General features: G+C 48.1%; 1 protein-coding gene and 1 long non-coding RNA gene across 2 annotated transcripts in view; one reads left to right on the top strand and one right to left on the bottom strand.

Moving 5' to 3' along the window:
- The window catches only part of LOC138845844 (endogenous retrovirus group K member 10 Gag polyprotein-like), a 37854-nt gene extending 17001 nt beyond the window's left edge, over window positions 1-20853 (bottom strand). The window contains exons 1-3 of the mRNA XM_070059561.1: window positions 20846-20853; window positions 4735-4842; window positions 2188-2286 (exon numbers count right to left, since the gene is read on the bottom strand). The gene's annotated coding sequence lies outside the window, so the exon portion shown is untranslated. The remainder of the gene's footprint in view (window positions 1-2187; window positions 2287-4734; window positions 4843-20845) is intronic.
- On the top strand, window positions 8170-10119 carry LOC138845789 (uncharacterized). Its single transcript, XR_011382940.1, has 2 exons — window positions 8170-9272; window positions 9480-10119. It is a non-coding gene; the product is annotated as an uncharacterized lncRNA (long non-coding RNA).
- Window positions 20854-21346: the final 493 nt, after the last annotated feature.

Raw genomic sequence — 21346 nt, forward strand, 5'->3', positions numbered from 1 at the left:
CAGACACCCCTTTTTATCCTCTGTTTACATCTCTTACTGTAATGCACTGTACCCTGTTGCTATCTTTTGTTGTGATATTAGCTCTAGACTTTGTCAGAAACTGATCCAACTGAATGACTCATAGCAAAGGACGTCTCTGAGCCCTCTTCTCTCTTCTGGGTTGCATGCTTTACTACGGTCTGCTGCTTCTAGCCTGCCCCCGTTTTGTGGTCCCCAAATCTATATACCTCACATCCTCCCAAAGCCTCTACACAGCTCTTATCAATGCTTTCTCTCATCTCTTCTTTGAACATAACCCCACTATCGCTTCATCCGGGATCTGTACACTCTCCTCCCACCTCCCAGGCAGTCTGGACAAAGGCCACAGGACTGAAGGGATACCCTGTACTTTCCCCAAAACAGGAAGAATTGAACCAACCTTACACACCTATCAATGGCATTTTCTCTGGGGTCTCGCTGATAGGTCAAGCCCTTAAATGCATCCTATGTGTTCTCTTCCCTTTTGTCATAAAGTAGGATCATTGTCCCATGTGCTCTGCAGCTGGACAATTACTCTCCCAGCCTCCCTCCTTTCCTCCACTTCCTTCCACCACTCCCACAAGTTAGTGAAATTAGCCACAAAGGCAAATACTACCACTCTAACTGAACCATCACTGTCAGGACACAACCCAAGGATGCGTTGGTGAGCACGCGTGGGACCATAAATCGGTTAGTTCTTGCTCTGTGGCATCCAGGTGTACAAATGTCTTCCCATGAACTGGACAGGAACGTGTCCTCTCACATTCCTATTTCACCCTTTGTCCTATACTCTCAACCAGACTTGGTGTCCCATCCCTCTAACCCACCGTGTCAAGAGTGACTTGGACTTAGCTCCCCTTGCTATTCTCATTGGGTGTTTTCTGCCAGGAATTGGGCCAAGAGCAGCCACACTGGAAATTTCAGGGGACAAGACAAAGAAACACAAAGAATTTTCTCTCACTCTCAAAGCAAACATAAATGACCCAGCACCACAACTGTCTCACTTCCAAGACCAGGTAGATTCTTGTTAGCAGTGGTCCTTTGAAATCACTGAGGATTTAGACTTCCTCACCTCCAAAAAAGGAGGACTTTGCCTCTTTGGGTAAAGAGTGTGGCTTGTACACCAGGGAGTCAGGTGCTGTGAGAGATGCTACTGAACACATTAAAAAAAAAAAACCATGCTAATGAAATGTAAGAATGCATTACAACAATACCCTTGCCACATTTTGGCCATCTTTGACATTCTGGGTAATTTTTCTACCATATCCTTTTTTCTTCATAATCACAGTGTTTTTACTCTTGTGATATATAATTATCATATTTCAAAAGTGCTCACAGGAACAAGTGACTGCTATATCCCAAGACATCCCACAGGAACATCACAAGACTGCTCTTCTTCTCCAGTAAAACTGGACTACAGTCCTGCATCAGCAGGAAGTGGCCAATAGGATACCACACCCATCTTTCTATCTATCCTGAGAGTCAGAATGCAGGACCTTGAGCAACATCATGGGGAGAAGTGATGCTTTCCTACAGCCACACCACTATCTCAAGAGTTCAGCCATTAGCCCCAACCCTCTAGAAGTTTGAAAAAGCCAAGGCAAACCAGCTCAGCTCTGCCTAATCCCTGCCCAGCCTGAACCAAAAGTAGCCCAGGCTAGATAATCCCCTAGTCTCTTACCAGAATGTATCCTGACCCTCGCTAGTAGAGGGCCCTTATCAGGTCTGTCTCTGAATAAACTGGCTCTAGCTACTGAGTTCGTAGTTTGTAGTCCATCTTCCCTTTGGCTTGTGCATATAGTCTAAAACCAACCATCAGGGAAATAGGCAAACCAGAAAACACCAGCATTCAGTCCTCAGTCACTGGAAACCATTAGATGAATACCCCAGCAAAGAACATTCCGTGTGTCTGAGTTCAGTTTCTCATTCATTCACTGATCCACTCCCCACATCTGCAATGGCCCCAGGCAGAAGCCAAGAACCAGGAACTCACCCCGTATCTCCCTGACAGGTGGCAGTAACCCAAGCATTTGAGCCTTAACCCCCCAGGATCTGTATTAGCAAGAAGGTGACAGGCACTAAACCCAGGCACTCTGATACTCTGATGTCCCAACCACAAAACACAATGCTCACACCCCCACTTTTATTCTCAAATAAAAGACCACTCACGGATGGTAAAACGTCCTGCCAACAACACCTCAGCTAGCAAATGTCTGGGCCAAGACTTCAACTCAGATGCGACTGAAACCACAAGTTGTAACCAGGAACCTATAAGAGGCAAACACCTTCACGTTTGAACAGGCCTTGGAGAACCTAAGAACCAATTCATACCTACCAGATGACAAACAGAAAGATGTCTGTTGCTAGCAACACAAACTTTGGGATTCTCCACTGAGTCCACCGTGACCTCAGCCATAAGACCAAAAGGGCCACACTTAGAAACGAAAGCTTGTATGGACTGGGCCCTGTTGGAAACCAGTTCCCTGCCTTTCATGAGCTGTTCAACCACAGCCCTGCTCCCCCTCTTTCATTGCTTATAAAGGAAAGTGAACCCTTAAAGTGAAAGTAGGGCAATGCCAGGGCTAAGAAAAGATCAGTAAGGGGGCTCCAAAGTCAAGTACACTTGCTGTGCTGTGGCACACTGTCCCCTAAACTACTTCAGGCTACTTGGAAAAAAAAAAAAAGGTTCATTTTTATATTTAGGATCCAAACTGAGGAGACCATCCTTTAGTAACATAATGGGGAGGTAGAGGGCTCAATCTAAGATGCTTGGGAAGAGGTAGCTGTGGTCAAGACACCCACCCTTGAGGGGCAGCCAGGGCCTCAACCAAGCCCACTGTCAACACCACGTCCTCCCTGAGCACTCATGAGCCACCAAGAGAATGAAATGGCCTGACCGCAGATCAGGGCGGTCAGCTCACCCTATCAGTGCTCATCACCGACTTCACAGTCTCCCACGTATACAGGGAAATACACTTCATTGTGTCTCTTCATTCAAAACAGGCCCAGCACTCAATGTCAAGTCTACCATTGCTTTAAGAAAAACAAAGAGCCAACTGTAGTCCCCTCCCCTCATCCCCACCCTCCCAGGGAGAAGCTCTGGAGCAGATGGGCCTCCGAGGGGCTAATTCAGCCCCTTCCCAAGCACAGCCAATTGCCCAGAGAGGAGGGGCGTGGAGGCCTTCCAACCTGGCCCCATCATCCCAGCTCTGCAGTAGGGGGAGGCAGATGCCCACCAGGTGCAGGCCTCTTTCTGCTCCCACCCAGAAAAAGAACCTCTGTCCCACGGCCTTGCTTTTCCCCCACTGTAAAATGTAAGGTCTGACGGAGACCTCGCATTAGCCTCCTTGCCACTCAAAACATCTAAGGCCATTTTGCTTGCAAGTCCCCACGACTCTGGGAACAGCTGCTCTTCCCTTAAAGACGACAATGCCCACCCAATCCCGACTGCCGCTGAGAGGCGCCAGAGCTTTTCTGGAATCCAGGCTGAGCCCCTGCCCCACCCTCTCCCTGGGCCTCATTCTACACCCAGCCCCCTCCTCAGCCAGCCAGCCTGGCATTTGTTCCTCCCTGCACACCTGGCAGGAGAGACAGCCTCCGGTTGCACCTGAGAACCCCACCTCTCTCCCAGCCCTCAGGGATCCATACCTGCCCGCAGAGAGAAAGGCCCCAGGGATCCCTGGAGGGAAGGGGCAGCCAGCTCTGCCCCACCACAACTGTGCAGGAAGAGCCCAGCAGGTCGGCCAGCACTTACCCGTGGTCCAGGGGGCAGCGCGGGCTGGGGACAGGTGCCAGGAGTGGGCACTGCAGACTCAAAGGTGCTATGGCGGCTTCGGCGTCTGGGATGCCATCAGAGGCTTCGAGCGCCCGGGAGCCCAAAAGAGAGCAACCCCATGCTCCCTGGGCACATAACATAAAGGTCCTGTGCCCAACGTCCGCCACCAGCTTTCAACCGCGAGGGGCGTCTGCCTTTTTTTTTTTTTTTTTGACAGGCAGAGTGGACAGCGAGAGAGAGAGAGAAAGGTCTTCCTTTCGCCGTTGGTTCACCCTCCAGTAGCCAGCGCACCGCGCTGATCCGAAGGCAGGCGCCAGGTGCTTCTCCTGGTCTCCCATGGGGTGCAGGGCCCAAGCACTTGGGCCATCCTCCACTGCACTCCCGGGCCACAGCAGAGAGCTGGCCTGGAAGAGAGGCAACCGGGACAGGATCTGGTGCCCCGACCGGGACTAGAACCTGGTGTGCCGGCGCCCCAAGGTGGAGGATTAGCCTCCTGAGCCGAGGCGCCAGCAGGGCGTTTGCTTTTGAAGCTTGCGCAGCCCGCTCGCCCCTGACACTTAGGCGGACCCGCGGGCAGCAGCGGTTTCAGAAGTCCAGAACCATGTCCTCCGTCCCCAAAGCAGGGTTGGGGTGGGAGAGCCCCCATCTACGGCGGTGCTGAGGCCATGCAAGCAGCAGCGGCGGACTCGGCTCTGGAAGCCACCTGGAGCCTGAATCCCAGCCCCTCAGCTGTGGGCGCTGTGCGGGAGGGCAGAGGGAGTGCCCCAGTTAGGAGGCCTGCGTTTGGGCTGCAAATGCCGACTTTGCTGTTAGAAACTTCTAATAAAATATTTAGGGGGAGGGTTTCGGATACCTCCAAGGACGCCTGAATGAAGAAAATGTTTCCAAAATGGCGTCCCGGGGGAGGAAAGGACGCCATGGTCATGGCGGACTCCTCTTACCGTTTCCCGCAGCTGTGGACCATTCGGGCCTCGCCGGGGCCGCTGGGAAGGCCGCACATCCGGGTGTCCGCTGCCAGGGTCCACTGGCTTCAGGCGTCCCCACATAACCTAGTGAAAAGTAGGCCATGGGAAGAAGGGTTCCCCCAAAGAAACTACCCCCATCGTCTGCCTGGGCTTCTGCAGCAGGGGGAAGGGCATGGCCAAGGCCAGCCACAGACCGGAGGGCCCCTCCTGCTTCCGCCTGCCCAGGCCAATCTTCATACTTCCTCAGTTCAGCAAATGGCGGCCGTCTCCTCCCCTGGTGAAGAACCGGACCGCGCTATGAGGAAAGCCTAGCTCAGGTCTGCAAGATCTGACTCGAACTGGCTTCTTGCTGCTGCTTCAGTGGTGGTTTGTAGCAGTCCAGACACTCTGAGTTCAATGTAACAATTTCAGCTCCCCGGGTACATCAGGAAAACAAGCTCTAGGCGGTTTACATTCCCAGCCCCTGGTCCATTTCTCCCCTCCCCACTTCCCCCAAATCCTACACATTTGGCTACAAGATGCCCCCTAAGACATTTCACTCCCATCTTGAGGGGTAAGGCAGGAAGTCAAGCTGCTGTAACTACTTCTTGATGATCCTGGACATGGCCCAGGCTGGTGGAGAGAGACTCTCCTACTCAACACCCACAAAGGACTTGAGACACCGGGTGTAGCCCCCAGAGGCTATGGGCAACAGGGCAGGCGTTTATAGGCGTCCTTTCCTGACATTATATGTGGGGCCCAGTAGAGCAGCAGTTTGAGGTCTGACAGAGGCTCTCCAAGGAGCCATGTAAGGTTCAGGTGAAACACAGAACTTCTCTGCTCTCAGGTGTGGAGACTTAAAGGAATCCCGTGTGGTAGTTTAAGAGAACAGTCAGTCGTTAGCAGGGCCAGGTGTGGTCCTGCCCAGATGGGGTTAAACTGCTCCTGAAGAGAGCTCAGTTTACAATCAAGGGGGTAGGCTTTCTACCTGTGTAGGTGAGAGTAGGTCTTATTTGCACACCAGATGAGAGCAGCCACTACCTGCCCTCATTGTGTTTTCTTGTTCTCATTTTCCACCTTTGGCAGGTCAAGGGCCCAGCACAATTGGGAAAGAGCCTTCCATAGATAATTCACATGGGCTGAATCCTAATTTCTTTTTATGGTGGCCATAACACAGGTTAAGGATTTGGAAAAGACCTTTAAGCACTTTTCATGAATTTCTAGGAAAAGGCTGATTCATATTTAGGGTCTTACTGGATGGTTTCCAGACAATTGGGGTCTCCGGGCAGCAAGTGATATGTGTCTTATGCCTAAAATTTAGGGACTCCAGCCATCTTGGAAACCAAAACCTACCCCAATACCACTTTGATGATCATAAGCAGACCAAATATCAAATTTCCCTCTACAGTTTTTTTAAAACAATACTTATTTGACATAGACACAGATATCACACATCTGCTGATTCACCCCTGAAATGCCACTACTGGGGCTGGGCACTCAATTGAGGTCTGACACATGGGTGGCAGGGACCCAACCAGTTGAGCCATCATGTGCTGCCTCCCCAGGAGTACATACACAAGAAGCTAGAATCAAAGTAGAGATAGGAATGGAATCTAAGCACCACCATGTAGGATGTGTGTATCCCCCACAGTGTCCAAACTCCTGCTTCAAATCCCACCCTGAGAAGGCTTTTAATGACTTAGACATCCGCTGCTGCTCCATCCTGGCTTAGAAACAGAAGCATCTGATTTCATAACCAGTCTCTTCCCAAGGGTGGGACGGGAAGCTCAGGGAATCAGTGAGTCAGAACTTTAAAACCAGGACACAGGGCAAACATTCCACCCCTCTCTGTGTCTGCTTTCACTGAAACTCCTTTAATAGCTCGTTTTGTGACTCCAGTGTCCATCTTCTCTCTCTCCAGCTTGTCCTATCTCTAGGGTATCCAGGGGCACCACAGAGGATTTGGATTTTATCTAGAGGAGCCATCTGCAGAGCTAGTAACCCATCAGTCTTCTTCTGTTGAGGGGAGCTGAGCCCTTCCCGTCTAGGGACACCTTTGCCACTCCTCACCAGTGTCCTTCCTGCTTGCTGTAGGCACATGGGCAAGGCTCTAACTTAGCTGCTAACATTTGGATGGGCGCTTTGTGGTTTCAGGGTCACCCACCTGTGTCAGTGTCCCTCATTCTCTTGGGGTCCCTGGAATAGACTGGAGAGCCATGAGCTAGCCAGTAGCCTGTGTCCACATCTTTCTGACCCCCCCATGCTGATGTTCTCCATGTTATGGCTCACGAAACACAGAAGGCAGTGTCCACCAATAAAGAGGATTAGCTTCAGGACTGATAGTGTTTAGGTTGTCTGGACACTCTGAGATAGGAAGCAGCTGTTAGAAACCCCTGACTTTCCTGGGCATCAGGGTCCCAGGAAGCCTGCTGTCTCACGCACCCCCCCTTATCCTCTTTGGGATGTAGAGGCCACTGTAGAGTTACAGGAGTCGGATGCGGGATGGTTTAAGTCCAGATTCCAGCTTGGAAAGGATATTCTACCCTCTCCCCTGTGGGAAGGTACACAAAACTGGTGAAACATGAAAGCCTCTAGGGACTGGGGGAGCAAGAAGAATAAAATCCCAGACTTACATCAAGTGGTGGGAAGGTGAACCCAACATCAGAGTCATCCATTGTGAACCATGAAATTCCCTCTCAATTTCTACCTATAGAAGGTAGAGGTCTCTAACCCAGAAGAAAGTGGCCCCATGCTGTGAAGCAGGGAAGGTCAGACCCAGCAACCCAGAGACCAGGCTCAGGGCTTTCTCAGACCTCTCGCTTTGCACTCCTCTGTCTCCCAGGGGAGAGCCTCACCCCAGCATTCTGGCATCCTGGGAAAGGCTGTCCCTTTCTGCTCCACAACTGTGATCTGTTGCTGAACTTCCAGTTTTGGTAATCATGTCTGGGGTATTTGACACTTATCAGAGCTGCCCCAATGACTCAGCCATGATTCCCGTAAGATGCTAGACAAACAGGAGTGCAGGTGACCATGCACTTCTCAGCTCTCTGCATCAGCAGCTCAGCATGACCAGGTCCCAAGCCACACCTGAGTGGCACAGGATGGAGTAAGTGTCCCCAAGAGTAAGTGCTCCTGGATCTGCTGCTGCCACCATTGCTCAGATCTTGGTGATGGACATCTTGACCCAGGATGCAGCAAGTGTTACCCACAAGCTGCCTGGCATTCTTTAATCTGACACTGCCAACTGCTGAACTCCCAGTGCCCAGAAGCCCCAACCCTAGGCTAGGAACCATCCCACGTAGGTCACCATTGTCATTGCTGGAGTGTTGGCTATAGCTCAGCCTCTATCAGAAGGAGCATAAAGAAGAGCATTACAAACTTGTGAGGAGTAAGAGAAAAACAGGGAGGTAAAATTGTCTCCCTGGGGCCTGTGTCATGGAACAGCAGGTTAAGTCACCACCTGCAACTCCAGCATCCCATACCTCAGTGTAAGTTTGAGCACTGGTTCCCCACTTCCATCCCAGCTCCCTGCTCAGACAACTGGGAAAGCAGTGGAAAACTGTCCCCATATGTGGGCTCCTGCAACCCATGGGAGAGATGCAGATGGAGTTCTGCCAGGCTCACTTTGGAATGACAACCTTTTATGGGGGAGGGGTGAACCAGCAGATGTAACACAATGCTCTGTGTCTCTCCCTCTCTCTCTTTCACTCTTTCAAATAAACTTAAAGAGAGAGAGAGAGAGAGAGAGAGAGAGAGAGAGAGAGAGAGAGAGAAAAAAGGACAACCATGGCATGAGAATCAGATTTCCTGTTATGCCACAGCCAGACCTATGGAGTGCCTAAGATGTGGCAGGAGAGGCCAGGGAAGCCCCTCCTTTTCCTAGAACTCTAAGCATGCCCCATTCCTTGTCCAGCCCTTCTTGGGATCTCCCACACCTAGGGTGTTTGCATCATACAGGTGATGCCAGGCTTAGGGGTTCCTTGGCACTACAGCACTGATGGCATCCCTTCAAGCAGATGCTAGAATGATCCCCAGAGACAAGAAGAGAGACTGAGAATGTCCAGAGAGGGACAATGATCTGTGCAGGATCAAACTTGTACAAGGATGAGAGAGCAGGTCTGAGCCAGGTGACACTGTCTGCCACCAGGCCAGCCCTGTGGCAGGTGCTGCCTGTGTTGGTGCAACTGTGGACAGTGGGCACATGGCATGGGGTAGTGGAATAGGTAGTGCCCACTGAGAATTTGGGGATATTTTGTGTGAGGAGGGGGCTGAGCTTAGGAGCCACAGGAAGTGGCCTATGTTGGTGATGACCTATTGAACTGGCTGCCCCGGCAACCACCCCAACATTCCAGAGTTGAGTCTAAGCCAGCTCACTTGGATAAGAGTCTCATAAGAAGATGTTCCTTTGTTGCATCCCGCGATGCCGAAGCCCAGGCCCCAAGAAACCCTGCTGTGGGCGCCTTGCCCAGTGGTGGGAACATTGGGCCAACCCTCACTCCCGACGTACCTGGCGCTTAAAACAGAAAAAGGCCAGGGTGAGTCTGGTAGCCAGGGCAGGTCTCTGCTGGCCAGGACACCACTGGGACCTCATGGGCCCTGGGTGTGGGGGGACGGGGCCTCTTCACCCTTGGAGGAGGGAGGTTGAAGTTCAGAGGTGGGGGCAGCCTGAGGCCCAGAGCTGCTGGCTGTGGAGGGATCTCTGGGACTGCCTCTTCCCTGCCATTCTCGCTCTTGTCCCCCAGGTCCAGGACCAGTCAGCCTCGCCCCTGGAGCAGCACAGCAGGCTGGGGATTGCCAGCAGCCCAGACCTGCATCAGTTGCCTAAAACTGATGAGCTCTGTGTGGTGGGGCAGAGGTCAAACATGCTCACAGCTCTGAAGCTACCATCACAGACGTTCCCCAGCATGCACAAACCACCTGAGGTCCCGCTCAGTCACTTGGTAACCGTTGCCCAGAGAGAGCCCAGGGGTTCCATAAATGCCCATCTCACAGCCGGGACAGTGGGGCCTGAGGACGGCTCCACCTGTGCTGGAAGTGAAGCAAGGCAAGGGCCAGGCCCGGCACCTGACCTCACGGCTGGAGCGGAACAGACCACTGACCTTCAAGCAACATTCCTGCTGGAGCAGTGCTGGCCCTCCAAGGAGGAGCACTGGCACAAGGATACGTGGGGGACAGCCGTGTCCCCAGGGGCCGAGCAGGGCCCACCAGACACAGCACTGGCCCCGGCCTCAGCCCCAGCTCCTGCAGTCCCTTCTGCTTCAGCCCCAGTGCCACACCTGTCCTTCCCCATCCCCGTGATCCTGTATTTCTCTTTACTCCTCCCCATTGTGTTCCTTTTCTCCACCTTATTGTCCCTATACTATAATAAAATTTAATTCCTTACCCAGTGTGTATGTACAATTTGCACTGTGCAAACTCCCCAGGCCCTGCCCTCCCCTCCCCACTCTCACTGCACAGTGGCCCCAATGCCAAGGCTCTGGATACTCTGAAGATGACACTGACACCTCCCAGGGGCAGAGCCAGGGTTGCCTTTTTGGACAAAGAGCAGCAAATAATGGGAAGGCCAAGGAAAGCAATGAACATGGGGACACTGTTATGGATGGGGCAGCACCTCCTCATGGTCATAGACGTGGGCTCTAAGGTCAGACAGAACTGACCTGCAGTGGGTGTTCTCACTGCAGCCTCAATGTCCTCATCTGTGAAATGGGATGGCAGCCCTGCCCACAGCCATCACTGGTACAAGGAAAGCGATGCACTGCACCTCCCTGCACACACTGGGAGCCCCCCAGCTTCTGGGATGAGGGGTGTACAGGGAGAGGGTAGGTGGTTCTTAGGGCACAGCCTCAGAGCCATGGGCCACACACAGAAGCTGTCACAGTCTCTGTCCCTGTGCTCAACAATGGGTCACTGGCAGAGAAGCAGAGCAGGGGTTGGCTCACTGCACAGGAGACAGGGGAGCCTTGTCCAGGACCCCATGTGATCCAGACTGTCTGGTGTGCAGATGAGATGGATGTGTCATGGCTGGGAAGATGGAGACACAGAGGATGTCCCCAAGGACAGTGACTGCTCTTTCCCTGAGCTCCTGCGATTTCTGGGCCCCTGGCCAGGTGCACTGGGCCCCGTATCTCAGCCATGGGGAAGCACTGCTGTCACTCCCCATTTGCAGATCAGGAACCCCCTGAGAGGGAAGCCCCACCCAGGTCACGGCTGTGCTGATCCCAGATGAGGACTCCCCTCCCCAGCATGAGCCAGACTGTGTGGCCTGTGGGCACACAAGGACATCACAGAAAGCTAGGAGGGAGTATGAAGGCTATGAATTTCATCAAGAGATTATAGCCACAGGGATTTTCTTAATGGGCTTCTCAGCTGACCCACTAGGGCTGAGGGATGCCTGTGGAGGAGGAAGCTGGGGCACTGGAATGCTGACCTGTGTGTATTCCTGGGAATGGCCTGGATCACACCCAGTGACAGCACTGGCCCCATGACTGTCCCTCTGGAAAATGTCCCAAATCACCTGATGCCTGTGCACCCTGCAAACCCATCAGCCTGGAGCCCAGGTCAGGCCAACTGGAGGGAGTGGGTGGCAGTGGGTGCACCTCCCCTGCAGAGTCCCAGGCAGCTCAGTTTGGCTGCCTTGGCTTGGACAGCCCCAGAGACCTGTGCTCCCCAGCACTGAGAATGCACAGAGTGGAGTGTACGCCACTCAGGACAGCCAATGTCCCCATCACAAGGTCATGAGCTCATGGTCATGTCTAGTTCCAGGTCCTGGGGTCTAATGGCTGGAGCCCACCCCCAGGAAGCTGAGCTGAGGGTTATCTCACCATGACTAGTGGTGTAGCCTGATTCCCTGATCAACTGTAGGGTCCAAAAGAGGCGGGCTGCCCCAGCACAGGGGACAGAGGGGGCAGGGGCCAGAGAGATGCGAGCTCTGGGCTGTTGTGGGGAGATGTGAGTATGAACAGCTGAGGGGTGAGCCCCTGCAGGCCTCTGTCCTCACGTGGGTCTCTCACTGTGTCCTGACCACTCAGTGACATGGGCATGTGAGGTCCCCACTAAGGCTAGAGGCCCTGCTCTCTGCAGTCTACTTAGCAGCAGAGCCAGGTTTAAGACAAGAAGCTGCCATAAACCCTGGGACTCCCTTGATAATGAGACTGCACCCAGATGCCTTGGGAGAGGTTTCTGTGGCCTACAGTTCCCGGAACTCCTGGTCCTGACATGCATGGACACACAGCCTGAGATGGGGGTGCCTCTAACTCCTGACTTCTCGGAAGGCTGCAGGCAGGGAGGGTGCAGCCCTTGAAGGACGCTCGGACCCCGAGTCCCATGGAGACCTCAGCAGGGCCTTGAGTTCAGGATGCAGAGTCAGAGAGACAGGATGGTCATGGCCACTCTTTCAAGCTGCTGACTACAGACAAGACTCTGAGCCTCAGTTTCCCCATCAGAGAAATGGGAGACAGCCAGGCCTTCCTGTTCAGCTGTGCACAGCACTGCCTAAGAACAGATGTGGGAATCTTGCCCTGTAACATTTGCCCATGAACAGCCACGTGGCAGCAGTTTGGAGGTCCTCTGGGGCCCAGGGACAAGGAAGGCCCTCCCTAGGGGGGTCTCCTCCTTCTGCTGACCCAGGAATGTTCTGTATGATTGGAGGGGGAGTGGAGCAGGTGCAGTGTGACATCCCTTCTCCCCCCAGTAGAAGGGGCTTAATGTGGGATAGACTGGGGTGCACTCTGTGCTGGGAGCCCTGTGACCCCACCCAGGACTGCTTCTCTTGCTTCCATTCTTCTCTCATTCATTCACTCATCTTTGAGCAAACATTCACTATCCCTCTGTGTGCCCATGGCTGTGGCTTCCTCTCCTGGTGTGACCTGCCATGATCCCTGTCCATGTGGCATCTGTGTCCACTCTCTGACTTATGGATGGGCCCTGAACTCAGCGGGGCTGATGTGATTCAGAAACCATTCACTGTATTAAGGGAGAGACTCAAGGATCAAGAAAGTAAAAAGGCCAGCCTGTCATGTCAACATAAAGAATGACATTAGAAGTTATGGAATGTGATGGGGCAAGCATTGCGGCATAGCAGGTAAAGCTGCCACCTACAAAGGCAGCATCCCACATGGGCACCAGTTCATGTCCTGGCTGCTCCACTTCCAATCCAGCTTCCTGCTGATGACCTTGGTAAAGCTGCAAAGGATGGGCCAAGTGTTTGGGCCCCTGCATCCATGTGGAAGACCCAGAGAAAGCTCCTGTCTCCTGGCTTTGTCCTGGCCCAGCCCTGGCCATTTTGGCCATCCAGGAATTGGATTGGCAGATGAAACATCTTTCTCCCCACCCCCCCGTAACTCTTTAAAATAAATAAATCTTTGAAAAATAAAATAAAATTTACAAGTATCATGATTATGCATCCTATTTTCAAAGACTTGAGGAGAGAGAAATGTGTAAGGGAGCAGAATAATTATGATACTTAATGAATTTAGGAGTTTATGAGCTTTTTGTGAGTTGTAACATTTTCAGAATAATTAAAGAAGTTACAGCAAAAAAGTCCTACAACAGTAACTGATTTAAATATGCATAAAAACAAAATGATTAATAAATTTTTATGTAAACTTGGCTTCAAAGAGAACTGATACTAGTAAAAATTATTCAACAAAAGAACAACAGATTTTACATTTTGAATAATTAAGTAGGACCTGAAAAATCTGTGAGGCCTCTCATGTTGCCATGATTTCAGTTAAAACATTTGAGCCATCAGCCATTCACGGAAACTTCTCATTGTCAATCCAGGAGGCTCTGAACATGAAGCTGGTAGTTTGATCAAAATGGTTGAAAAAGTACTGTAACATGGCTGATGCTACTGTTGAAAGACCCCTGCTTGGTGGGGCATTGGAACTGCTGGCAGAGGTGCTTCTTGCTCTACAATGAGAGAGCAATCAACTGAGGAGCCGGGAAGACCTGGAGAAAAAGCCAGTCTCCTGAACTTCCACAGCCTCTCCCAGAGAGAGGCAGTCGGCACAGCTCAGCCCCTGCTTGTGAAGCCTTCTCCTTTAACCTCACAAAGGAGCAGTCATTCCAGTGTCTCAGAGACAGAGACATTGACACTGTGGCTCCTGGAGGCGAAGGAACTTCTCCCAAACTAACAAAATCAACCCAGACTCCATCCTGATCCCTTTCAGCTGACCCTGCTTTAGAATGGAAAGTGGTGTTAGACATCCCAACAGAACAAGATCCCAGAGATACAAAAAGGTATTATTTCAGGCTCTGCTTTCTGTGATGCTAGTGATCACGTGGCTGTGAACATGTTAACTTCCCATGGCTAGAAGAAGTAGAGAAACCAAGATTGTGTTTGTGTTCTTTCAAGTGCTTGCTGGTAAAAAAAAAATAATAATAATACATAGTTCAAGTAATTCATCATTGTTGATCATTGTTCTAAAATGACAAACACACAACAAGCACACTCCTGCCTGTTCAGTAAGTCACTATATAATTTGATAACTGATGAAAAAACTGGACAATTATGATGAGTCTGTATGAATTTCACAATGGTGTTTTTATATCTTAATAGAAAAATAGCAAGAAATCGTCCATTCTGGATCATAATGTGGCATCTGCTTACATTTAGGAATGGCCCTCCATCAAAGAAGGAGGTACTTTTCTCTGAAGGGAGGAGAGAACTTCCACTTTGATTATGGCCTTGTCTAAATAAGGTCGGAATTTGTGAACTCAAGAGGCTTCCACAGCCTTGGCAGCTCATGACAAGAGCCTTGGGTGATTACTGACTTCATAAATAAGAGTGTCAATTGTTAAATCAACAACAGGAGTCACTGTGCGCTTTCTCCTCATGTAGGATCTCTGTCCTTAATGTGTTGTACTATGAGAATTAACGATAAAACTAGTACTCAAACAGTACTCTATACTCTGTGTGTCTGTGTGGGTGCAAACTGTTGAAATCTTTACTTAGTATATACTAAGTTGATCTTCTATATATAAAGATAGTTTAAAATGAATCTTAATGAAGGGTGGGATGGGAGAGGGAGCAGGAGATGGGATGGTTTGCGGGTGAGAGGGTGGTTATGGGGGGGAAACCTCTATAATCCAAAAGTTGTACTTTCAAAATTTATATTATTAAATAAAAGTTATCTAAAAAAAAGAAACTAGAATCTCATTTAAATTATCCAGTGGGTAAATGGTTAAATAAATTATGGTATGTAATTAGATGGGATTACATGCAATAAAAATTATAATTAGTGACATCACAGAAAAATATCCATGAGTGAAATACTGATTTTAAAAGAATACAAAATTGCATCTACAATTACAGTTGTGAAAAAAATATATATATTTCTGCAAAAACTGTGTGAAAAAAAAGAATGGCCCTCAGGGGAGGGCGCAGTGGTGGAGCTGGTTCAGCCGCCACTTGGGACACTCACACCCCATTTCAGAGGGCCTATTAGAATCCTGGCTCCTTCACTTTCCAGATGGCACCATACTAATGTACCTGGGAAGTAACAGATGAGGACTCAAGTACCAGAGCCCCTGCCACCCAGGTAGGAGACCCAACTGGAGTTCCTGGCTCCTGGCTTAAGCCCACTGCAGGCATTTGGGGAGTGAGTCAATGGATGAAAGATCCACTATGTGTGTGTGTGTGTGTGTGTGTGGCATGTGTGTATGTGTGTTTCACTCTGCCTATGAAATAAATCTTAAAAACAAGAATAACCCTCAAGTCACCACATAACAAAGGCCTGATTTAACATGTTTGCTTCTTTGCGTCATTCCTGTATGTTAACAAGCATGGAAAACCTTGCGTCTACTTTGTGAAGTCAAAATGAAAAAGAATCACATCAACTTCCATTGTCTGAACTTAGAGTCCTGTCTGTGTTTACTGTGTGTGTGTGTGTGTGTGTGTGTGTGTGTGTGTTTACCCCACAGTACAGGGAGAGGCCAGTGGAGTGGGAAGTTGAGTGATGGGGGTGTCTTGAGAAAGGAAGCCGTCCACTTCAAAGGGGCGGCTGGGGAGAGCAGGTGGACTGCCCTCTAGGGAAGGTGTGGGGACAGTTGCAGTGCTGGAATGCACATGTGGCTCTCAGTCAGCCAGGGGACTAGAAAAGTCACAGGTCACCGCCTCCCTCCAATCTGTACCCCTCAAGGAGGATTACAACATCAGACACTTGAAAAAGAGCACCTGACCCTTCCAAGGTCAAGGGTAAGTCTGTAATGGATCTGAATCAGTTTCACGACTGCCAAGTGCAGAAGGCATTCCAGCCACGGAAACCCAGGGAGCTCCTAAAGCTCTTTAAAGGCTGGGGGTGAGGTCGAGTGGGGAGGGAGAGAGCTGCATTCCCCAGGCTTCCATGGGCACTTTTGAAGCATCTCCCAAAGGGCTCATGCAGGTGGACAAGCCGGCTTCCAGCTGGTCCTGATATGTTGTTTTGCCAGAGCTGCCCTCCAGGTGGGACAGGGACAGCATCCTGCCACTTGGCCCAGCACAAGGTCATCCCTCCTGCAATGAAACCATTTATAAATCCTTCATAATTAACTGGAATCCAGTCTCAGCACATCACACATTATCCTTGGCCTTTCTGCTTGGTTAGATTAAAAAAAATTACATTTCTAGGTTTATTTGGATAGAGTTTTCCATAGGCAATTTCAGCAGAATGAGGGTAGTGAGCAGCCTATCTCATGCAACCATGCAGTGATGGCAAAGAGCCCAGTGGGGACAGCTTCCTTATACTGTACTAAAAGCAAAATAATCTCATCATTGATTCTGTTCATTAATGTTGTGAATACAAGCAATTCAGAGGACCCTCTGGGATCTGCTTTTTTCCTTTGTAAAACCCCTAACTCAGTCTCACTGGAGACACGATAGTGTTTATGAAGATTTTTGACTTGTTCAACATAACATCTAAGATGCTGGCAGATTATTAAAAATCAGTCAACATTTTGTTCATGTGTTTCTTATAGAGCCAATTTCCAAAATTAAGTTTTCTGAATGAGTATTTAACTAAATACATCAAAAACATACATAAAATGTAGTCACAGTTTGGGGGTTCCTTGGAAGAGAGACCCTCCAGGCTGAAATGAGCCCCCATTTTTTACCTATCTATAATCACACTAGCATGGATAACACAAGCCACCTCCTTAGCTGGTACTAAAAAATCTGGACAGCTTAGATAAAAGTAGATTTTGCTCTGTGGATAATCACGTGAGGTTTATTACATTACATATCTCATCTTGGATTTCTCAGGGTGTCCATCAGCACAATGTCACAAAATAACAAATACAATCTAATAAGTGGTTAAGTCACTTTCTCTCTGGTTGAGTACCTAGAGATGTTAGCTGATTTGATTTAATTACAATTAATTTCAAGCTATGCATGCTGAATACGCTTATTCCTTTAGCTGCCAAAAACCATAGCAAATAGTCTGTCAGAAAATTTAAATTACCTGATATTTTTTACTAAAACTGAAGTAAAACCAATGGGGAGACAACATCAGTCATTTATAGTGAAGCTCCAACAGAGAAATCTAGACTGCATAATAATTAAATTTGCTATTGGACAGCGTTTTTAAATTCATTATTTGAAAAACCAGGTCTTTAGGGATAATAACTGAAACAAGTCATTTATAACAGTCTCCACTTCTGAAATTCAAGTATCATTAATTGTTTGTGATTTTCAGCAAAGACCTGTGATGAGAAGTCATCACCAAACGGATGGGTGAGGTTGTACGCCAGGGCTGGGCAGGGCAGGTGCACTGAGCCAGGGATGACAGATCCAGCTGTAGAGTGACTGTGCTGCCAGCAGCGATGTGGACTCTGCCTATCCTGTTCTGGTTTCTGCTCGAGTTGTTTACCCTCTTGCCCATAGATTCTGTCAGCCTAGGTACCTGTTCAATAGATGAACTTCTGCTTCAGTTAGCCGTGTTGGCTTTGCTAGCAAGCAGAAATCCTAAAACTACAAAACATGATTAAGGAAGAGGAGCTACAGTACATAAGGGAACAGGGAAGTTTTGATTTGTTCAGGTGCCAGAGATGGAGAAGAAATAAATAAGAATCCCACTAATTTTTCTAGCTGAGAAATTGGCAACTTTTCATAGGTAGTGTGAAATAGCTGACAAAGCAGTTGGCTTCTATACTGCAGAGTGCTGAAGCTGGCACGTAAAGGGAACTCAGAAAAATTAATGATGTTGGAACATACTACATATGACTATTTCATTGTACAAAAAAAGGAAGAAAGGAAGGAAAGAAGGGAGGGAGGGAGGGAGGGAGGGAGGGAGGGAGGGAGGGAGGGAAAATGAGCAAGCGAGGGGCGGGGAGGGAGGGAGGAAGGCAGGGAGGGAGGCAGGGAGGCAAATAAATCTATCTGGGCAGGTGGTAGATCACTTGAAAGTTGGAAGTTTAAGCATGACTTAGCCGTTGGAACCACCACCACCCGGACTTCCTCTTATCTGAACTAGTACATTTCCTTGATTTGTTGGTTGAACCTGTCAGTTACTTTCTATCAAATATATCTTACAGCAGATGGGTCCTCATCTGCTCAAGGAGGAGGAGGATCTGTATGTGTCCTGGTGCCTAAAAGGAGGCAAAAAAGGGAGCCTCAACGATTCCCTATGTGCGGGTGAGTTATTTTAGGGGCCAGGCATTCCAACGCTGGGCTGCCCAGGCAAGAGTCTCACACTCTCTTCCTTAGATCCACTCAGCGACTCCCACCTCCTGGGCCCTCAGCCACTTGTTTTTGCTCAGTTTCCATGGCACAAACCCACAGTGGCCTGCCTCTTCTCTCCTCCCCAGCGTCTCCACTACTGCGAGGGCATGAGAAGCTGTGGACTCTTAATGACCAACTGTATGCACCTGGGAATATGTTGTTATTATCCTGTGAAGTTATCCCCCTGCTGGGTAAATCTTTGACCAGTAGGAAAAGGTGGCTTCCAGATAAATTCTTCTCTTTGCTGTCCCCAGACTTTCCAGAAATTCTGTTCACGTGGCCTCTCCAAAAATGGTCTTGTGAGACAGTTGCCTGGAAAGCTAATGGCAGCCAGCTCTATAGCGCTTGTACTTGCCCTGGTTCCTTCTCAATTTCATTCCTATTTCCTTACTTCCACTTCCCTGGGACTGCACCCCCTGAGAATGGATTTGAACGGAAGATTTTATTGCCTCTGTTTGCTGCAGAAGCTGCTCTGATAGAACCCTGACATTTAAAATATATCACTGGTTTCTAATCATCCTCTTATGTTTCACTCTTAGCCCACATCTTTCCTCTAAATTTAAATGTTGTAGTATTTTCATGTGTATCTGACAGCTTTACGGGTAAGGCTACACATATTAAATAATTTAGGGACAGTCTAGGAAACAAAGTAGTATTTTTCTGGATCCAGACCCAAAGAGAGAGGTCATTTTATTTTCTAACATTCTCTAGTCTTGATGGATTTTTTTTCCCATTGCTGGACTGTGGCATACCCATTGTATGTGTTCCTAATCTGTATTTTATGTTATTTGAAAGGCAGAGAGAGAGAGAGAAATTTCCCATACAGTAGCTCATTCCCCAAATGCCCACAATGTCTGGCCCTGGGTCAGACAGAAACTCAGTCATTTGGGGAGTGAACCAGCAGATGGAAAACCCCACCCCACCCCAGTCTCTGACTCTGTAACTCTGTATCTCAAATAAATAAAAATAGATGTTTAAAAAATACAGAGTTTATTCATGATATAAAAGAGTTGTCTATATTTGAAACTCAACAATAATTGGAAAAAGTGTTAACTTTTCTATTATTATTGCTTATTCAAAAGATGAAGCTGCAACTATGATTGGTTTATAGCAACATAGGTTTACAGTAGGTTTAAAAATGGATCACCATTTCTGTCTGTCTCTCTCTTTCTCACTGTCCACTCTGCCTGTCAAAAAAAAATGGAGCACCAAATGTTTTAGAAATTCATATTATTCCTGACAATTAATTACTTAGAATTATAGTGACAGACTCAGTAAGCAACAGATGTTCTTATTTTTATTCATAAAATTAAGAGTAATCCCATTATTGGCAGACTATTTTATAAAATGCTCAATAACAGGAAGAAGACTTCGTTTATCTTATCCTGTGAAAGGAGGTAAGTTGACTCTCAAGGAAATGAGTTGAAATTACTGAATTTTTTGTAGTTTGATTTTTTTAAAGATTTATTTACTTATTTGATAGTCAGAGCTACACAGAGAGGAGAGGCAGAGAGAGAGAGAGAATCTTCCATCCAATGGTTCACTCCCCAATTGGCCGCAATGGCTGGAGCTGTGCCAATCCGAAGCCAGGAGCCAGGAGCGTCTTCCGGGTCTCCCACTTGGGTGCAGGGGCCCAAGGATTTGGGCCATCTTCTACTGCTTTCCCAGGCCACAGAAGAGAGCTGGATCGGAAGAGGAGCAGCTAGGACCAGATCCAGCGCCCATATGGAATGCCGGTGCTTCAGACCAGGGCGTTAACCCACTGTGCCACAGCGCCGGCCCCTTAATTTGATATTTGAGACTGTTGAACACTACTGCTGAATTTCAATTCTATCATTTGAAATTTTTACTTAATATGTGAGACTTTGGAACACTACTATTAATTTTTTTTATTTTAAAAAATTGAAAACTAAGAAATAAAATTAAAATATTATGAAGTTATATGAACTCCTTTCAAATATATTTAACAGGTTAAATAAATCCTTTAGCTGGAAGAAATGAGTTTATTGACATAAAATAAGGCTTAATGAGAGTTATAGAGGGTTTTACATGATTTTAAAGTAATCTTGCCTACAGAATTCTCAGATTTTTTGCTTTTGCACTAATTATATAATGATTGACTTAAGCTTCTGATCTGAAAATACACACTCTCAGCTTTACACTGTTGCAAAGATTTGATGATGACATTTAGAGATACATAAAATCTTTACAATACCATTTTCCATAATTTATTCTTTTTTTAAAAAATGAACATGCTACCCAGCATTTTCATGAAGTTAATTAAGCTCAAAAATGACTTTGAGAGTCAAACATAAATTAATCCTTGTAACTACAAAAAGCTTGGATCCATCAAATACTTTTACATACTTGAAAGAGAGAGAGAGAGAATATTCTATCCATTGATTCACTCACCAAGCAGCTCCAACAGCCAGGACTAGGCAAGGCCAGAAACCCATCTGGGTCTCCCATGTGGTTTGCGGTGGCCAAATACTTGAGCCATTCTCTTCTGCCTCCCAGGAGTCAACAACAGGAAGCTAGATTGGAAGCATCAAGAGCCAGGACTCCAACCTCACTCCAATATGGGATGCAGATTTTCCAAGCAGCAGTTCAAGCCACTGCACCAAAACACATACCCCAACAAATATTATTAAATTAGCAGATAAACATGAAATTTGGGGAAATCATTGTCTTATTTTTTAAAATATTCTATTTTTTGTGCTTGAATTTGCATCTTACTATTTTCACAAAGGTTAGTTTCTCATCTTAACTATTTTACTGAAATAACACCTGTAGTCATTTTTAACCCCATGCCTGAAAACTCCAGTAAGTGAACTGTTGTGGATTGATTTCTAATATCTTTTTCTTCCTTTGTTTCTATTTTCTTACATGTGGGGAGCAACTGGGAGCAACTCG

This window comes from Oryctolagus cuniculus, chromosome 16 (assembly GCF_964237555.1).
Source record: "Oryctolagus cuniculus chromosome 16, mOryCun1.1, whole genome shotgun sequence".
NCBI classification, from domain to species: Eukaryota; Metazoa; Chordata; class Mammalia; order Lagomorpha; family Leporidae; genus Oryctolagus; species Oryctolagus cuniculus.